General features: G+C 38.5%; 1 long non-coding RNA gene across 8 annotated transcripts in view; it reads right to left on the minus strand.

Moving 5' to 3' along the window:
- LOC106010086 (uncharacterized) overlaps nt 1-20573 on the minus strand; it is a 133914-nt gene that overhangs the window by 77748 nt on the left and 35593 nt on the right. The window lies entirely within an intron of this gene.

Raw genomic sequence — 20573 nt, forward strand, 5'->3', positions numbered from 1 at the left:
TTCTGCCTACCCAACCCCCTCAGTTCCTGGATTTGACTTACACCTGTACTTACCCTGTTCCTGGATCACTCAGCTGCCCTACCCAGGACTGGATCCAAAGCTGCATGGGTCATTCCAGCTTTTCCCTTACTTCAAAGGGACCCCTCCTCTTTCCCCACCTTGAACTCACCATTTTCCATTCTGAATTATTTCTAGCCACACTGTTCATGAATTGTAAATACTTAGTGACAAACTGTGTTTGCCATAGAGTTTGGAGATAAAAGGAACAACAGTTGCTCTAAGATGGAACAATCTGCCCAGAAGAGCTCCTCATCATTCTTTGTACAGAATGATGAAGTGTCTTTAATGTGTTATAGGAAATACCTACTAATACACTCATCTAATATTTCCTGAAATCCAGATCAACTCTAATTCTTCAACCATGCCTCTAGCTTCTGCATTAATTAAATCAATCCATATATGTGGATGGTGTAGCACAGGGGCATAGCATCATTCTGCAATTTTCTCCTCAAAGTCATTCATTATAGTCATTCAGTATAGACATTAAATTCATACTGACAGCTTTTATGGGTGGTTTGAATGACTTCTGTAGTTTTTCCACACCAACAAAATGACCAATGTGGGTCAGCTTGGGAAAGTAGGCTAGAAGTAGTCTTCTAATATACAAAGTCCAAGTAAAGATGCTAGAATACAACCTATGGTGGCAAGTCAGCGTGCACATTACTTATGTTGAATCAGAAACCAAGGCTGCAGCTGAGATGACTTCACTAGGGTATAACATTGCAAGGACAGCAATTAGTCTCGTTTCATGACCAATTCTAATCAACCTACAGTAGCTTCTTAGAGCACTGTACTAAAAGAATTTGGGGGGCCCAGCCCAGGTTGCATGAATGAGAGTGTATTGACCAGTAATGACATCTGCTCTGGGTCTGACAGCTCAGTAGCCAAGAGCATGGATGCTGTAGTCGGATGAAAGTTCAAGTCTTCTTTCTACTACTTAGTAGCACAGTGATATTGAGCAAGGTGCTAACCAATTTCAGGCTTGTTTTTCAGCAGTAAACTGCAGGCAGATCACAGCACCCCAGAATTACTGTGAGGATTAATCAAGATATTTCATGTCAAGTGCTTAGCATTGTATCTGGCACAGACTGCTCAATAAATATTAGCTATTACTATCATAAAGAGTAACACCTGGGCCCAGATGTAAGGCAGCTTGTGGTCAGCATACCTGCCATTTCAGGTGCAGGCTTATGAGTCTTTGAAGAGATTTGTGATTAGGACTCCTTTCAAAGGCACTGGTAGAGATAGTTGAAATTTCCTACTTTCTAGGATATTAGCAAAATATTTTCAGTTGGTACTGTTAAGTTTTATTCTATAGACATGTTTATTTCCTTCATGAAAAGCAAATACTATCTCAGGGTCATCTAGCACCACAGACCTTCATTATAGGTAAATTCAGATCTTATTTGACCTTATAAATGGATCCTAATTGTTTATAGAACAAAAATAAATTCCCTGGCCTCCTCCGCCTTACTTTCTAGCCTCATCTTCTGACCTTCCTATATAGCTCCTAAGCCCCAGTTGTACTGCACAATTCATTCCTCCAAATCACTGTACTCTTTTCTACCTTTGTGTCCCTACACATGCTGTTTCTGCCTAGGATACCTTTCCCTCACAGTGCCTGTTTATACATTATATCTAGATAGTTTGTGTAAGATTGAAGTTATTTATCCCTTGACTATTTGGCTGAACTTTCCAGTGAAGCAATCTTTGACTAGGATTTTCTTTGTAGAAAGGTTTTTTAATTACAGACTTAATTTATTTATTGGTTAAAGATTGCTCAGATTTTATATATACTCTTGAAGCTTCAATGTATAAATTATAGTTTTATTTTCTTTTTACAAAATGAATCATCAACCTTGCCATTTGTCATGATCACAATATTTGTGAAAGTTTTTAATAAGTTATAAAATTATATATATAATAAAAACATGCACTTAATTTAGAAACCTCCAGAAAAATGATAATTATTTAAGTATCTAACTATATAATTTTAAGTGCCACACATTGACTAGTTCAGGAAATCTCAAGATTTGTAAAAAAATTCAGCTTGTTGAGATTCTGTACTTGGAAGACTATTTTTTCCCATCAATAATAGAAATGGGATTTTAACAGAACAATTTTTCATCTAGCAGAAGACTACTTGTCTTGCCCTTAGAGGAATTATTTGGGTGTGCACCTCCTCATAAACTTTTCCTTTTCACTGACTGAGAGACTGTGAAAAATGCATAACTTTCTTTGGATCCTATGACAGGACCCACATGTTGAAACATCTCAGAGCCATCCTCTGATCCTAGACTACTTAGTTCAGGATGAATACATAGAAAAAAAAGTTATCATTATCTTATTTAAGCCATTGCACTGTTGAAACGCATTTTGCTACAACTGAATCTATCCCTAGCTAATGCACTTAATAATGGGTAGACTGCAAATAATACTTTAGTGCTGATCTCTTATATCCACTAGGATTTAGGTCTAACTCAACTGAGATAGGTCAAAGGGCAATTGTATCTGGTAGAATTTTTTTTATTGTATAAAGCTTAGTTTTATCTTTTTTTCCTTAGAATAGAAGGTACATTTTTATTTTTCAAGAAAATTAATGTGGCAGGCCCTGTGGCACATACATGTAATCTTAGGTACTCAGGAGCATGAGGCAGAAGGACTCAAATTCAAGGCTAGTCTGGGAAACTTAGCAAGACTCTACCTCAAAATTGAAAAAAAAAACCCTTTTAAAAGAGAGAATTAAGGTGATGGCTGCATAGTTACCTATTTTAAGATAGGAAGCCACTACATTTTTATTCTAGGAAACACTTAGTTCTGTTTTCCTGTGGTTTCTCCATCTGTGGAGACATTGGCATGCCTTTTCTTAAGGGGGAAGTTCAGATACAACCTAGAACAGTGCTTTTCAGATTATCTGTAGTTAAGGACAATTAAAAAAATTATAATGCACTATTTTATAGAATACAATAAAAGCATGAAATGAATTATTAGAAACAAATACATTTAAACCAGACATTTATAATGGAGGAAAATTTTTTTATTAAGTTGAAGACACAAAAATTAGTCTGTCAAAGGTCCATAAAAGTTTCTAACCACTCTCAAGTCCTGCACTTAATTGTTTCAGACAGTAACAAACAGTTCAGGGACAGGAACCCATGCCTGAGTAGATGTGGCAGGGAGTAATTACTGAGTTTTCAGTTTCAAGTTAGGTGCCTTGGGTCCATGGAAAGAAATTTACCTTAGCCAGGATTTATTGAGAGATTAAGGGTTTTCTAAATTCCCCCAAATTTTCTTTCATTTGTCAAAAATACAGCTCAGGAGTACAACACCAGAGAGTTACTCTAAGGCATGGTATTTTGGCAAGCAAGATATGACTTGGGATTCCTATCCCTAAAAAGGAAGAAAATTTCTCCTTGTTATTGAAGAGTAGGACAGAGAAAACATAGTAGAGGTTCTGATATGAAGGATTTTTTTTTGTCCTGTAGTTTAAATCCTCTTGGATTTAAGGAAATATATATTTGAGGAACCCAAGAATTCTTGCCTCGGGTCTAGCTTGGAAAAGTTAGGTTTCTGGAATCACAACATCATGCTCTAAAACGGCACAGAAACAGAAGCCTATCATGCTGGAGAGAGTGTCTTGAAAAATAGTTCCAGCTGATCAATCCCAGATTCCAGGCTTGTACACATGGCATCAGCAGGCCCAGGAGGTCTGATTCATTGCTGTGGGGGTACATGGAAGTAGAGGGTTTTGTTGGATGGAAAGAGGCCCAGAGTCTGAGGGAGAAGAGGGTCCCAGGCCTTAATTTGTAGCAGAGTCTACACCACCTTGAGAGGAAGGTTGCATTCAGTTTTATTATCAATAAGAATTATCTGAAAATAGACTCATTGCTTGTGAAAGTCTAGTTCCAATTGATTTATTATTTTTTTTATATATATATATTTTAGATATTTATTTTGGATATTGGGATATATATTGCAAATATTTTCTCCCATTCTGGCGATGTTCTTTTCACATTTTGTTGGTGATGTCATTTGAAGCATAAAAGTTTTAATTTTGATGAAGTCCAAATCATGTTTTTCTTTTGTCATTTATGCATTTGGTTTCATATCTAAGAAAGCATTGCATAATCTGAGCAAATAGCTCACACTTATGCTTTCTTCTGCATTTGGTTCTTACATGTGCATCTATAATGTGTTTTAATTTTTGCATATGATGTCAGTTAGGGGCCCAACTTCATTCTTTTGCCTGTCGCTGTCCAGTTGTCCCAGGACCACTTGTGGAATAGACTGTACAATCAGTGAAGGGTTTTATGTCTGGACTCTCAGTTCCATTCCAGAGATCCATAGGTATAGCCTCTTGCCAGAACCACACTGTCTTGATTACAGTAGCTTTGCAGTAAGTTTTTAAGTCAATGAGTGTAAATCATCTTATTTGTTTCCTCTATTTTAAGATTGTTTTGTTTATTCTGGGGCCCATATATTTCCATAAGAACTTGAGGATTGGCTTGTCAATTTACTTATGATCTCCAGCAAGCACAAACAGGGCCACAACTCAGCTCCAGTCCAGCGACTCATGCCCCTGATTTATTATTTTTTAGTAAAGAAAAATACCTTATCCAATAAACAAGCCCCTTGTTATGTCAGAGGAATCAGTCAAGGGCTGTCCATTGATTGACAGTACCTTCCTGAGGCCCAAACACTCTTCTAGCCATTTCCCCAAGCCCAAGTTTACTATTCCTGAGTTATTACCATAGAAACTCCTGGCCTGTAACTGCATTGCTCCAAATCACCCACTGTCAGCCTAGACTGTAGGTCAGTGAATCTTCATTAGGAATGGACCTGATATGTTTGAAATTAAGGTGCCTCAAATGTCAGTCCTTATTTAGGAATTATCATGTAGAGGGCTGGGGATTTACCTCAGTGGACCCTGCACCTGCCTCACAGATGCAAGGTCCTGAGTTCAAAATTGAGTTCAACTTCAAGCTAAACTATTGAAAAGAAATGAGTACACAAATAAGAAAAGTGAAGTATCACCACTCCCAGTGCAGAGGAAGGGGCTTCTGGGCCACTGAACCACCATTCCCAGCCCAGAGGAGGTGAGCTGCGCAGGCACCAACAGCAACCCCCCTGCCGTCGAAATGAGAAGACACATAAACAAGTCTCAAAACCAGACTTCCAGATCACCTACAGCAACCCCAAAGGGAAATGTGATGAAACACTGATACTTAACCACCTAGACTCCCTGAAATGGCAACAAAAGAGGATCTGGAAAAAATGAAATCAGAAATAATTTCACAGATAACAGCAGAGATTGTGCTAGTAGTGTAAGACGTGATTAATTAATCTAGAGAGGAACTGAGGAACATGATGGAATCCCAACATAGGAAACAAATGGAATCCACAAAACAGATACAAACAGATTTCCAAGGATTAAAAACTCCATTGAAAGTCTACACACCAGAATGAGCCAATGTGAGGACAGAATTTCAGATATAGAAGATAAGATTGCAATTAGTGACCAGGAAAAGAAAAATTGCCTCAAAATTGTAAGGGACCATGAGAAATCAATCCAGCAGCTGCTAGACAGTGCAGAGAATAACATAAGACTGATCGGAGTCAACAAAGAAATAGGAGAGAGTGCAGATGGCATAAAAAATCTGTTCACAGAAGTAATGGCAGAAAACTTCACAAGCAGAGAAAAAGAACTTGACATACAGATAAGTGAGGCATATAGGACTCTAACTAGCCTTGATCAAAAAAAATCTACACATAGGCATATAATTGTTAAGATTCCAGAAACCCAGGCCAGGGATTTAGCTCAGTGGTTTTGATGCCTGCTGCACAAGTGCAAGGACCCGAGTTCGATCCCCAGTACCAAACAAAAACAAAAACAAAAAAAACCAAACAAACAAGATTCCAGAAACCCAACAGAAGAACAAAGTTCTATAAGCAGTGAGAGAAAAGGAACAAATCACATACAAAGGAAAGCCCATCAGAATCACAACAGACTTCTCAACACAAACCATCAAGGCAAGAAGAGCTTGTAGTGACATATTCCAAGCCCTAAAGGAAAACAGCCTCCAACCCAGATTGATGTACCCTGCAAAACTATCTTTCAAAATGGATGGAGAAATAAGATACGTTCATAACAAACAGCACCTTAGGAACTTCATGAATACCAAAGCAGCACTACAAAAAATTTTAGACAATGTCCTAGGAAAAGATAATGAGGAACACAATCCCAATAAGCACACACAGCAGAATGAATCCATTGGGAGCAACAAGAAATTAAAAGTAAAGGGGGAGAATCCAACAAAAAGAAAAAGTCATGACATTGAAAAGTCAATACATATCAGTTATAACCATAAATGGTAAAGGTCTCAACTCACCAATCAAAAGAAACAGACTGGCAGAATGGGTCAAGAAGCAAAATACAACAATATGCTGCACACAAGAAACACATTTAATTCAAAAAGAAACTAATAGACTGAAAGTTAAAGGGTGGAAAACAATACTCCATGTGACAGGAACCTGAAAAAAAGCAACAGTAGCTATCCTCTTTGAAGACCAAGTGGATTTCACACCAAAACTGATTAAGAGAGAAAGACACTACATCCTTGTAAAGGGAACAATCCAACAGAAAGAGATGACAATCATAAATATCTATGCACCATACACTACTGTGCCCAACTATATAAAAAAATATTAGCAGACATGAAAAGTTGTATATGCACTAATACAATAGTAGTGGGGGACCTCAATACCCCCCTGGCACAAATGGATAGATCAACTAGAAAAAAAAAGTAATGAAATACTAGAACTCAATCAAACTCTTGAACAAATGAACTTAACAGATGTTTACAGAGTGTTCCAGCCCACAAAATCAGAATAAACATTCGTTTCAGCTGCACATGGGTTGTTCTCCAAAATAGACCACATACTCACTCATAGAACATGTTTAAGTAAGGGCAAACGAATTGAAGTTATCCCCTGTATATTATCAGACCATAGTGCGATGAAATTGGAGATCATTAGCAAAAGGAATTGCAAAAATTTCACAAACACATGGAAATTGAACAACACACTACTGAATAACCAATGGGTCACAGATGAAATCCAAGAAGAAATCAGATAGTTTCTTCAATTAAATGACAATGACAATACAACATGTCGGAATCTATGGGACACAATGGATGCAGTCTTATGAGGGAAATTCATAGCAGTGAGTACGCATATTAGGAAAAGAGAGCGAGCCCAATTAAACAACCTGATGCTGAACCTCAAGCTTCTAGAAAAAGAAGAGCAGGACAACCCCAAAGCTCATAAAAGGGAGGAAATTATAAAGATCAGAGCAGAAATCAATGCAATGGAGACAAAGAGAATGATACAAAATATCAATGAAGCCGAGAGTTTGTTCTTTGAAAAAATAAATAAAATTAACAAACTTTTAGCTAAACTTATCGGAAAAAGGAAAGAAAAGGCTCAAATCCATGCAATTAGGAATGAAAAGGGCGAAATTACAACAGACCCAGCAGAAATACAGAGGATTGTCAATACCTACTTCAAGAACCTAAATGCAAATAAGATGGAAAACACAGAAGAAACAGGCAGATTCCTAGATACATAAGAATTACCAAAGTTGAATGAACAAGACATAAAAATTCTAAATAACCCAATATCAATGAAATTGAAAACATAATTAAAAACTTACCACCTAAGAAAAGCCCAGGTCCTGATGGTTTCACTGCTGAATTCTATAAGACATTTAGAGGGAAACTACTGCCACTACTGTTTAAACTCTTCAATGAAATTGAAAGGGAAGTAATACTCCCGAATTTATTCCTGCAAGCAAGCATCACCTTGATCCCCAAAGCAGAGAAAGACCCAACTGAAAAAGAGAACTATAGGCCAATCTCACTAGTGAACATAGATGCAAAAATCCTTAATAATATAATGGCAAATAGAATGCAAAAGATCATCAAGAAGATCATACACCCTGATCAAGTGGGATTCATCCCAGGGATGCAGGGATGGTTCAACATATGAAAATCAATCAATGTAATACACTATATCAATAGAGCCAAGGACAAAAATCATATGATTATCTCCATAGATGCAGAAAAAGCATTTGACAAAATTCAACATGGATTTATGGAAAAACCCTACAAAATATTGGAATAGATGGTCTCTACCTCAAACTGATAGAAGCCATCTATGAAAAACCAACAGCCAATATCATACTAAATGGTCAAAAAAAAATCCTTCACACTAAAATCAGGAACAAGACAAGGATGTCCACTATCACCACTCTTGTTCAATATAGTTCTGGAAACATTAGCCATGGCAATTAGACAAGAGAAAGAAATAAAAGGAATAAAGATAGGAAATGAAGAAGTCAAACTGTCATTATTTGCAGATGACATGATACCCTGTATAGAAAACCCTAAGAACCCCACCAAAAGTCTTCTAGACTAAATAACCAAATTCAGTAAAGTAGCTGGATACAAGGTCAACACACAAAAATCAATAGCCTTCCTCTACATGAACAACAGACTCACTGAGAGAGAAATAGGGCAAACAATTTCCTTCACAATAGCATCCAAAAAACTGAAATACCTAGGAATCAACCTAATGAAAAAAATCAAAGACCTCTTCTCTGAAAACTATAGCACTCTAAAAAGACACTATGAAGATGATATCAGAAAATGGACAGACATCCCCTGCTCCTGGGTAGGAAGGATTAATATAGTGAAAATGGCCATACTTCCAAAATTGCTATATAGATTCAATGCAATCCCAATTGAAATCCCAGCAGCATACTTCATGGGCCTGGAGAAAACAATCCAAAAATTCTTTTGAAACAAGAAGAGACCCTGAATAACAAAAGCAATTCTAGGTAACAGAGACAAGGCAAGGGGTATCACAACCCCCAACTTGAAACTATACTGCAAGGCCACTGTGATAAAAACAGCATGGTACTGGCATAGAAACAGACTTGAGGACCAGTGGAACAGATTAGAAGATGCAGAAACAACGCCAGACACACTCACCCACCTCATCTTTGATAATGAAGCCAAACACCCTCACTGGCGGAAAGATAGCGTCTTTAATAAATGGTGCTGGAAAAATTGGGCTTCAACTTGCCAAAGATTAAAACTAGACCTATATCTCTCACCATGCACTAAACTGAAATCAAAATGGATTAAAGATCTAAATATTAAAATAGAAACACTGAATCGGCTGAAACAGAGGTAAGGTAGAACTCTTGAAGACATTGGTGTAGGAAAACATTTTATGAACAAAACCTCAGCTGCCTGTGAACTAGCACAATCAACAAGTGGGATCTCTTCTTATTAAAAGGCTTCTGCATAGCAAGAGAAACCACCAGCAGTGTGAAGAGACCGCCCACAATGTGGGAAAAAATCTTCACCTGCTCTTCTTCAGACAAAGTTCTACTATCTAGAATCTATAAAGAACTTAAAAAAATCAGACCTCAGAAATTTAAAGATCCAATCCAAAAATGGGCAGCTGAAATGAACAGACATTTCTCACACAAAGAAGTAGAAATGGCAAAAAAAAATATGAAAAAATGTTCAACATCACTGATCATTCAAGAGATGCAAATGAAAACAACACTGAGATTCCACCTCACCCTAGAAAGAATGGCTGCTATCATGAAATCAACCAACAACAAATGCTGGCTGGGCTGTGGGGAATGAGGAACCCTGCTCCACTGCTGGTGGGAGTGTAGACTGGTGCAACCACTATGGAAATCAGTATGGAGATACCTCAAAGAACTAGGACTGGAAGTCCCATTTGACCCAGCTATTCCCCTGCTGGGTATCTTCTCCAAAGAATTAAGAGAATCATACCACAGTGATATATGTGCACCCATGTTCATAGCAACACAATTTGTAATAGCTAAAACTTGGGAGCAGCCCAAATGCCCATCAATTTGAGACTGGATCAAGAAAATGTGTTTTTTTTAAAAATAAAATGGAGTACTACTCAGCCATAAAAAATGAGAAATTAGAGACATTTATTGCAAAATGGATGCACATTGAGGTGATACTCTTAAGTGAAATAAATAGGACACATGTGTAAATACCGAATAGTTTCTCTGGTGTGAGAAACTAAAAGTGTAAATAAGGATTAAAAGGTATAATAGATAATGTGAAATAGGAAGAAAAGGGGCAAGGGGGAGGGGAAGTAGGAGAGGTCGGGGAAAGGAAAGAAGGAAATGTAATTAATATGGTAAAATGAAAAAGTGGAAACAAAGTCTTTGTAAATAGGGAGGGATGGAAGGGTTGAAGGGAGGGCAGGGGAAGGGAGATAAATAAGAACCAAGAGAGATTATGTAAAGGTGCAGATTTCCAATGATGAATGTCATTATATTGTATACCTAAAATGTACTGATAAAATAAAATTTAAAAAAAAAGAAAAGTGAGTAAATCAATTGCTAAGTTTTATAGGAAGTAGGCAACAGTTTGGAAACATGATACCATGGCTAAGTATGGGGATAACATCAGGCCTCTCCCTGGGTTACCAGGAAAGCCGTTGTTTTTTTTCTTGCCAGATGGGAGAGCCATAACAGAGGACAGAAGATTGGCAGCGTTCTGAAGCAGACTGAGTAGGCTAAGTCTTTCTCTAAGAGCTCTCCATGTTTCCTTGTAACTTAGTGTGAAATCACCCGGGTATGGCAACACTAAAATTTCAATACTAAAACCAACCTCAGAGATCCTTAGAGCTCATGTGCTGTTACCAGACAGAATAATTAAGGTTTACAGAAGGGTTTTGACCAAAGGCAGACAGCTATTGAATTGCAGGTCTAGGAAAGCCTAGAACAGCTGTCCACTCTCAGTTAATGTGTTTTTTTCTAGTACACAGTTTGATTCCTAATACTGTATGTGGCTTCTTGAAATTCCTATTTTCTAATGGCACCATTTTTGCTGTGTACTTTTGTAACAAATCCCATTTATAGTTAATAGCAGTGGTGTTAACAGTCCTTCTGGTTGTAAGAACTGTCTTACCAGTTTTTAATTTTCTTACTGGATACTGACCACAGGAGATTAAAATATACATACCTTTTCATTTCCTGTTTAGTAAAAAAAATATTCCTAATGTAGTCCTGCATTCTGAAGCCACCGCTGGAGTAGAAAGGTAACATTCAGGATATTTATTAAATGTCAACAAGAAAATAGCTTTCTTGTACTGAAAAGGCATTAATTACTAGCCCAGGAGTAAAAATTGGCCCAAGCAGAAGCAGTGACTCTATGAGACAGGGTAGAGTTGTGAGGTAAAATGATCAGCTCTGTGAAGTTCCTGGAGAACAGACTGGTGAGAGCTGAAGGTGACCAGGGAAGGCTTCATGTGGGAGGCGGTACGTGTGTTACTCTTTACATCTGATGAATGGGAACCCTATGCCAAGGGAAGGAAGCAAGCAGAGTGAGGCCAGAGATGTGGTGATGAGCAGAACATCTTCATAAAGGGATTGTTAAACTGCAATAGAAGAGAGTAGGGCAGAAAGGGAATAGTGCTGGATGATATAATTCTTGATAATTCAGAGAGAGAATTACAAAGGACACACCATAAGAAATAGGAGCCACAGAGATTTTAGGCAAAGAAGTGATATGAAAGTAGTTGTAAAGGATGATGGATTTGTTTTGGCATGTAGGATATATAGACTAGAATCCTGTGAACCAGGAATTTCATTTGTATTGCAAGATAAGGCATAAATCATCAAAGGCCTAACCAAGGTGCCCCAATATAAAGAAAATACTATATGTGCCATATGTTCATGTTGTCCTAAAATACCTTTGTTCATTCTTCTAACTCCACATGATGAAACACCAAATAGTTTCATTTATGGAATATTGTGTAATACATCCCCCCCAACCACATATATATTTCTTGATTTTCCAAATGTTTAATTTAGATGACATTTGCAATTTTGGATGCCTTTTGTAGAGTGGAATTACCATTTACAGCTTTCTAATGCCATTTCAAATACTTTTGAAATCTTTGATTGCTCTGAATTTCTCAACAAGTATTATATTAATCAGGCTCTGTTGGGCTACAAGAGCGAGCCACACCCAGATTATGCTAAGTGGTGGAGGCTGATTGCTGGAATTCACAGGGAAGTAAGGTGATGGACCAAGTGCTCAGCAGTTTCATGCACTCTGGGTTCCACATCCGAGTCTGGGGTTTTCAGAGTGGGTTGAAAGGAAGCTTAGGTTGGCCCTAGGAAGCAATGGACTCTTTTGACACGGTTCAGGTTACTACAAAGCCTTCTGTGACCCTCCTTCTTTGGGAGCACCTTGCATGCTCCTGGCAGAGATGTGATTGCATTGTCACAGTCCCACATGGAGGATTACACCTACAGAAAGTTTTTCCCAAGGCAACACAGAAGGCAGTGTACTCTACACTCATCCTATTTTCAATTGCCTTGACTGGGCTTAATTTCTGTTGTAATTTGTTGTGCCAGTGTTGATGATATAAACTAGCAATTCAGACAGAAAGAAAAGTCTGGGGCCACTTTTTTTAGTAGGAGTGTATGGCAGACCCTCCAAGCTTCTGGTTTAGTTTAGCTGATAAACACTGGTAGAGATGTGTATACAGAGACAGGATGAAAAATTATCATTACTATACAGAAGCATGCAATAACTTCCTGAGTGTCAACCTTAGGAGAACAATTGGGTCAAGAAAGTAAATATTCCTGTATAATTTGAGATTCTCACCAGCTTCTATTTACACCAAAAATTAAAATTTTCTTTCTTCTTTTCCATTGATGAGATAGGAAATGTAGTCACCTAGGGAATGTGACAAACTGTTGTTTTACTGTGGTTGTTATTGGAGAATAGATGCAAAAGAAGGTCAGTTGCCCTTTTTTTCTCCTCATCATCAAGGATTTGTCTAAACTAACTTGCCTGAGGTTACAACCAACAACTGGCCAATGAAGATTTAGTGAACTATTTCCTCTAGTCATAAGATCCAAGGTGACATTTCCTATACTTGCTCTGACATACTGAAGTGGGTCCTCTTATGTTTTGGTTTGAGAAGTGGACTAAAGAGAAAAAAAATGCTTACATTTATTAGTGACATCTTCATGAGTACAGGAGAAAGGAAGCATACCATGCACATGGTCCTTGTCAATCTTATGCTAACTTTATACCCCTTAAATAATTGTCAATAGGAACATTCTTCCTCACCCCCAGCCCAAAACATTAGAACTAGGACTTGGAGATTTTTTAAAAATTAATTTTATTGATTCATTTTAGGTATACAATATAATGACATTCATCATTGGAAATTTGCACCTTTACATAATCTCTCTTGGTTCTTATTTTTTCCCCATTCCCCTGCCCTCTCTTTAATCCCTCCATCCCTCCCTATTTACAAAGACTTTGTTTCCATTTTTTCATATTAATTCCATTCCCCTTTCCTTTCTCCTCCGCCTCCCCCTTCCTCTTCCCCTTTGCCCCTTTTCTTCCTATTTCACATTATCTATTATACCTTTTAGTCCTTAGACTTTGTTTCTCACACTAGAGAAACTATTTGGTATTTACACATGTGTGTGCTATTTATTTCACTTAAGAGTATCACCTCAATGTGCATGCATTTTTCAATAAATGTCTCTAATTTCTCATTTTTTATGGCTAAGTAGTACTTCATTTTATTAAAAAAAACACATTTTCTTTATCCAGTTTCCAATTGATGGTCAGTTGGGCTGCTTCCAAGTTTTAGCTATTACAAATTGTGCTGCTATGAAGATGGGTGCATGTATATCACTGTGGTATGATTCTTTTAACTCTTTGGGGAAGATCCCCAGCAGTGCAATAGTGGGGTCAAATGCGACTTCCAGTCCTAGTTCTTTGAGGTATCTCCATACTGATTTCCACAGTGGTTGTACCAGTCTACACTCCTACCAGCAGTGGAGCCCAGCCCAGCCAGCATTTGTTGTTGGTTGATTCCATGATTGCAGCCATTCTTTCTGGGGTGAGGTAGAATCTCAGCATTGTTTTCATTTCCATCTCTGGAATGACCAGTGATAGTGAACATTTTTTCATATGTTTCTTTGCTATTTCTACTTCTTTGTCTGAGAAATGTCTGTTCATTTCAGCTGCCCATTTTTGGATTGGGTCTTTAAATTTGGGAGGTTTGATTTTTTAAAATTCTTTATAGATTCCAGATAGTAGACCTTTATCTGAGGAACAACAGGTGAAGATTTTTTCCCACATTGTGGGTTGTCTCTTCACACTGTTGGTGGTTTCTTTTGCTGTGCAGAAGCTTTATTATTTTTATTATTATTTTTATTTTTAGAAGCTTTTTAATAAGAAGAGATCCCACTTGTTGATTGTTTGTGTTAGTTCATGAGCAACTGAGGTTTTGTTCATAAAATCTTTTCCTACACCAATGTCTTCCAGAGTTCTACCTAACCTCTATTCTAGCTGGTTGAGTGTTTCTGTTTTTTTTTTTTTTGGTACCGGGGATCGAACTCAGATCCTTCTGCTTGCAAGGCAGGCGGTGGAACCACTGAGCTAAATCCCCTGCCCCGAGTGTTTCTGTTTTAATATTTAAATCTTTAATCCACTTTGATTTTAGTTTAGTGCATGGTGAGAGATATAGATCTAGTTTTAATCTTTGGCAAGTTGAAACACAATGTGCCTGATGGATTCATTCTGCTGGACTTCCTGGGGTTGTGATCCTCATTGTCTTTTCCTAGGATATTGTCTAAAATTTTTTGGAGTGCTGGTTTGGTAATCATATCTTGCACTATGGGCACAATCTCTGCTGTTATATGAGAAATTATTTCTGATTTCATTTTTTCCAGATCCTTTTGTTGCCAGTTCAGGGAGTCCAAGTGGTTGAGTATCAGATTGTTCCATCTCCTTGTTTCCCTTTGGAGTTGTTTTAGGTGATCTGGAAGTCTGGTTTTGAGACTTGTTTATGTGTCTTCTCATTTCAACGGGGTTGGGGGGGTGGGGGGGTGCGTGGTGTGCTTTTTGAAATCTATCTCCCTTTCCATTCCTCTACACTAAGCCTGGTTGAAGCCAAACCTTACACTATCAAAGAAGATGTTGTCATTTAAAAGTAATGTAGTCTCAGGGAAGTTAATTGGATGCCCAGAAACAGTCTTACAAATTAACAGATCTTTGGGAATCTCATCATATTGAGTTTTGGTCCTCTCAGTGCCCCAAATTGGACTCAGAGGGAAATGTTCATATGAATCAAAATCATAAGAGACTGATGTATAAAATATTATAGTTTAAAAATGTACAATATTCCTTTGTTTATATGCTCCTGAACAGCACTGGAACTGCTTCATTCAGTTCTAAGTAGTGGCCTGTTACTATTGAATGTTGATTTGATTAGCTGAACCCACTCTTCTGCCTGTGTGGTCCATAGACTAGCTGTTTGGTTAGCCTTACCACTTCCAGATTTCACTAATTTATTTACCTAAAATTTCATTAATTTATTTACCTAAAATTTCATTAATTTATTTCCTCACATTTGATAGGCCTCTAGTGTACAAAGCCCTTCCTAGACAGCATCTCATGAAGTGTCCCAGTGGGTTTGGGATCTAGTAAAGCATGTATCATTACCCCCATTTTATATCCTTCAAGGGAGCTAAAGCTCAGAACTTTATCCAAGCTCCTGTAGTGAGGCTGCTCCTTGCCTCCTGACTTGGCAGTTCATGTTTTCTCTACTATCTTCTCCCTTCCCGTTCCCTTTTCTTCACTAAAAATGCTGATAAAAGTTCCCAATCTCTTCCCAGAGTAAAGTGAACTTCATAATGACAGGTCTTCAGGCTGTCACCCAGAATTTTTATTCTGCTCAGTCATGCAGAGTCTGTTCCCATTCCCACTTGCCTCACTCTTCAGTCCCTGCTTTGGCAGAGAATGCACAGAGAGAAAATAAGTTCAGAATGTGCTTCTGGATCCTATTTGAGTGCCTTTCCCCAATCAACACAGGGTATCAGTTTGGCAGGTCACCTTCTGTTGGCACTGGGCTCAAGGACCTTGAGATGCAAGGGGAGGAGGAAGGACAATTGACTGAGGACTGAGCATTTTCAATGCATGTTCAATTCTCATTTCTATTCAGAGCTCCTCATTAGGCACAGATGCACTGGCCTGTTTCTCCTCTTGAGTTGGCAGAGCCCAAAGCCCCATTAGCAGCAGTGTGCATCAGGGAACTCTGGGGAGAGGAAAAAGGCTGAAAGGATTGGAGTTTCTGGTCCAGTTTTTAAAGAAAAGAAGAGAATGAAAGGCCTGTAAAATTCAGAAAACCTTCCCTTGCTCATTCACATGGAAATGCAAGCCTGATGACCATGGACAAGGAAGTGATAGCCCCAGGGTGACCTCTAGCTACTCAGCTCCAGCCCCAGCGCCAGCCCCAGAAGGGCTCACTCCCTGGGCCACCAGCACCAAATTACAAGGATTTACTGTCCTGTCTTTGGACACTTGGCAGAAAGAGCCACACGTGATCCAAATATTGAAATAATAAGCACTTAAGACCCAGAAGAGTCTTTCCCAGCCCATGTACGTATAAGTCTTGGGTGCTGGGAAAATTTCCCATCAAGCACAAGAAACCACTTGATTGTTGTATTCACATATGGAGCAGAACAAGTGCAGCAGGAACATTGTCAGTGGCTGTGGAGATTCTTCTGGGGGCTGTGTATGTGCCAGGTAGGGTGAGCCCAAGGCCTGGTGGGTGCCAGGGTCAATGCTGAAGAAGGAAGCTGTAGGGCTGGTTTCTTGAAACTTGAAGCAAGTACTGAAATGAGATCCTTGCCTTGCAACCTGGTTTCTTGATGATAGATATAGAGACAGCAGCACCACCTTTGATATGATCACTCTGCTTGTTACCTGACATGTGAACACATTGACCCAAACAAAGCATTACAGACGGTGGATAGAGACATGTTAACCTGGTTCTGGTGGCACAATTTTGGCCTTCAACTGCTGGATCCTCAGCTCATCCTCACTGCCACCCAAGCAGGCAGGTCTAGTGTTATTAACCTTCCCATCTTACAAATGAGTTTCTGCACTTAAGTAATGTGCCAATTACTACCAAAGTTGACTGTGAAATCCACATTTATGACCAACTGGCATCTTCTTCCCAAGATTTTACCTTCTAGAAAGATCTCAACCTAACCAATATGTTAAGATTGAGAAGGGACATCAAATTTACAACTATGAGTAACTCTTGAAATGCAGACAAGTTTTGGACACCTGGGCTTGCCAAAGAACCACTAATTACCAGGCCCCTTTTTTTCCTCAATGCTGGGAATTGAATCCTTGACTTTTATACTGAGCTACATCCCAAGCCCTTTTCTTTATTATTTATTTTGAGACAGGTCACAAAGTTCCTGAGGCTGGGCTTGAATTTTCAGACCTCCTACCTTAGCCTCTCGGAGTGCTGGGATTACAGGTGGGTGCCACCATGCCTAATTTATCAGACTTTTTTTTTTTTTTCACAAGACCTAAACTGAGGCTCTCATTTTAAGAGACAGCCTGATATCATTATCATCAAAACAGAGATACTGTATCTTCCAGATTATGAAGTTGACTTCCCAGACATGGCTTGGTGTTCTCCTTTCCAGTGGCATCTGAACTTCACATTGCCCCTTGTCACTTCTCTGTTTCTCCTTCTACATGTGCTGATCTTTTTCTTTTCTTTCCCTTTTTACTGTGATTCTCACTGCCTTCTGCACCATACTATTCAGGGAAATTTGTTGATGGAAGTCAGAAATTTTTATTTTGGCATCTGTGTGCAATGGGGGAAAGAAAACTATTCAATGGAAAGCTATTCAATGAAAAGCTGCAAACATGATGGCTTCCTACAAACACCAGAGCCCTCATCACCACTCGCCATGTAATTGGTTGTCCTTATGCATCAGTGGGGGTAGTGCTGTAGAATGGTACCAACTGGTGTATGACCTCAGGCTCCTAGAGCTCTCTGCCTGGGGAATGGATGGGTTTGGAAGACAGAGACACTCTCCTTTGACAAGTGGGAAGTGATTTCCCCAAAGTTACATAGCTAGTCAATGGCAAAACAGAGGCTCATTTCTTTATGTGTGAGCCCCATTTTTCCTATAATTTGAACATTTTAAGGTCTGAGAGAAATATACAGCACCTTTTTAGATGGGAAAATAAATCATTCAGGTATTCGTTACTAAAGGAATAGGGAGAGAGTGTGGAATTGCAAGAGGAAATTGCCCTGCTATGACTGGTGTGAGAAAACAACAGCACATAGAGCATGCAATTGACACCATTGGTTTCCCTGAACTCCCTAAGTTGCCCTTCCTGCATTTATTTTTCCCTTCTATGTTGATCTTCACTAGAGAACAGAAATTATAGATGGGTCAGGAATTCCATGTGATTTGTCCTGAGTTCCCTGACCCATGGCCCCCACCCCTGGGTCTTCAAGGCTGGCTGAGATATGGATTAATAAACAAAGGAAGGGAGGGGTGACAAAACATGAGAGAGATATGACCATAGTCCTTGGGAATTGGCATGGGTATAAGTGACTAGAGTACATTCCCTTTGTTAAGATTAAATAAATATCATTGGTTTCTTCACCATTCCTTGGCTATCAAGCTTATGAGCATAATGACTTCCTGAAATGACATGGGTTATATTCCATATTCCTCAAAGCTTTTTTGTTTTGTTTTTTCCCCAACATGTTCAACAATGGCAGTTTACTACTAGTGCCTAAATCACAGGCAGTTACAATGTTTGTTTGGTCTTTTAATATTCCAAAATTTCTGATACTAAGTGTCTAACTAGACAATAAACCAAACCAAACAAAAAAATTAATCAATTTTATCATCCTAATCTAAGTGAATTGAATCTATGAAAAATGGTCATTTTCATATTAGTTTCTTGGGGCTACTTTTAGCAGTTTTGGTTTCGTACTACAGCTCCTTTCTTCCACAAAGGAGTCTTGCTAAAGGACTCTGCCTTCAGTCACTCAATTTGGCTACTGGTGAGAACTACCACTGGATGCAGCCAACCCTCCACCTGTTCTACGGCAGAGCCGGACAGCAGCCTTCTCCACTTGCCTCTTCCAAACTGGAGTTATATTACATTTCCATCATAGGGCTTGCCCCAGGGAGGGGGCTTCTTTCCAGAACATTCTTTCCTATAGTCCTGGATGTCTTTGTGACTTGTGCACCACTCTCTTTGCCAAGAATCTTCTTATCACTAGCCTAGGCAAATACTGTTGGAATGTTTCAAAGTACCACTAATCAAATTGCAAGGCAGTCCAAATCACCTTCAGGGTTTAAACACTCCTCCAGTCCTGGCATTGACAAGCCCTTGAAGGAGGTCAACAATTTCAGCAAGAATAAACGTCAGACAAGGTAGAAAGTTTTGTCTCCTTTGTTCTCTAATATATTCCCTAGATATATCTGAAATGCTATTATAACAGTATCCAAATGGGTGTCAAGGATGTATAGGTACTCAATAAATGATTTTTAATTTTTTTGCAGTTTATTGCATATATTTAAAGTTTTTGGGCTGGGGATTTAGCTCAGTGGCACCATGCCTGACTCTCAAGCACAGGGTCCTGAGTTCAATCCCTGGTATCAAAAAAAAGAAAGAAATATATTTAAAGTTTTTGTGTATTTCTTTGTGGTGTTGGGGATCAATCCCAGGGCCTCATACATAGAAGGCAAGTGCTCTACCACTGACCACAGCCCCCACCTCAACATCATGATTTGATATACATAGTGAAATGGTTACTACAGTCAAGTAAATTAACATACCCATCATCTCACATAACTACCCAGTTTTTTTGTGTGTGGCAAGAGCATTTAAAATCAACTCTTTTAGTAAAACTCTTAAATACAATATTATTAACTATAGTCTTCATGTATGTTAGATCTCTAGACTTATTAATCCTATGTATCTGATACTTTACATCCTTTGCCCTACATTTTCCCATTTTTCCTCCCTTCCCCCATCCTGGTCCTGGAAACCATTGTTTTATTCTCTATCTTTGTGTATTTGACTATTTTTTATTAGATTGTACATATGAGATTATGTGGTATTTTTCTTTCTGGGTCTGTCTTATTTCACTTGGTATAATGTCCTCCAGGTTCAACCGAATCATTGCAAGTGGCAGGTCTTCTTCATTAAGGTTGAGTAATATTTGTGTGTGTGCATGCACATATCATGATTTCTTTACCTCTTTGTTCATTGATGGGTCTTTATGTGTAGGTTGTTTCCATATTTTAGTTACTGTGATAATACTACAAAGGATATAAAAGTGAAGATATCTTTATAAGGTAGTGATTTGATTTCATTTGGGTGTAAACCTGTAAGAGAGATTGTTGTATCACATGGTAGTTCTATTTTTAATTTTTTAAGGAACCTCTGTATTTATATTCCCACAATGGCTGCTTCTCATCAACACTGTGCAAGAGTTCCCTTTCCTAGATATGCTTTCCAACACTTGTTATTACTTATCTTTTTGATAATAAGCATCCTAACAGGCCTGTGATAATATCT

The sequence above is a fragment of the Heterocephalus glaber genome, unplaced genomic scaffold (assembly GCF_053883595.1).
Source record: "Heterocephalus glaber isolate CG9 unplaced genomic scaffold, H.glaber_assembly_v1.0 deba00001600, whole genome shotgun sequence".
In the NCBI taxonomy this organism is placed as follows: domain Eukaryota; kingdom Metazoa; phylum Chordata; class Mammalia; order Rodentia; family Bathyergidae; genus Heterocephalus; species Heterocephalus glaber.